We start from the raw sequence: 747 nt of genomic DNA, 5'->3' as shown, positions 1-747 counted from the left end.
TCAGGAGAGAGGAAGGGGGAAGCTGAGGGAGCCCTGTGTTGGAAGGGAATCGTTCCTCCTGCTCCCCAGCACAGCTCCAGCCACGGCTGCAGCTCACAGAGAGCGGCCCAGGGTTTCTCACTGGGGCAGGGAGAAACTTCCCTTGAGGGCACCGAGTTCAAGGGAATTCGGTTGACTGTGGCAGATTTGTTCATTCTCCTCCGCCCCCCTCGCGCTGCTGCTGAATCACTTGTTCCAAAACAGAAGCAAAAGGAAAATCCTGCAGCCACTTCCCTTTTGCACGCCCTGCTATCCATGTCATTTCACTCCTCGAGCATCCCCAGGCCTCAGTCCTTTCCTAAAACTGATGATTCATTCTCTCGGTCTTATTTTCAAGCACAACAGTGTTTTAAATCACCCATTGTTGCTGCTGGGCACCTTGGCCGTGTCACAGCAATCTTTGTTCATTGATCTATTTGGAGTGAAGCAGGATGTTAATGATGGCTTATCCTTTGTGGTGTAACAAGTACCTTTTGCTAATCCAACACTGTAAAAATAATAAAAAAAATAAAAAGTCCCCCTTTTCTCCCCCCACCTTCCTGCCAGCCCCGAAAACAATCCCGGGCAGCGAGGGCAGTGTGCTGCTTGGGCTAAGGCTGGGCTGTTAGCTAAATTAAGCCATTGTGACTCAAAATCCTCCTTTAATAAGGTTCATGCTGTCTACAACTTCATCATTTTCTGCTGAATGATAATTACTTTATTCAATCA

This window comes from Hirundo rustica, chromosome 7 (genome assembly GCF_015227805.2).
Source record: "Hirundo rustica isolate bHirRus1 chromosome 7, bHirRus1.pri.v3, whole genome shotgun sequence".
Taxonomy (NCBI): domain Eukaryota; kingdom Metazoa; phylum Chordata; class Aves; order Passeriformes; family Hirundinidae; genus Hirundo; species Hirundo rustica.
This window is presented reverse-complemented; position numbering follows the sequence as displayed.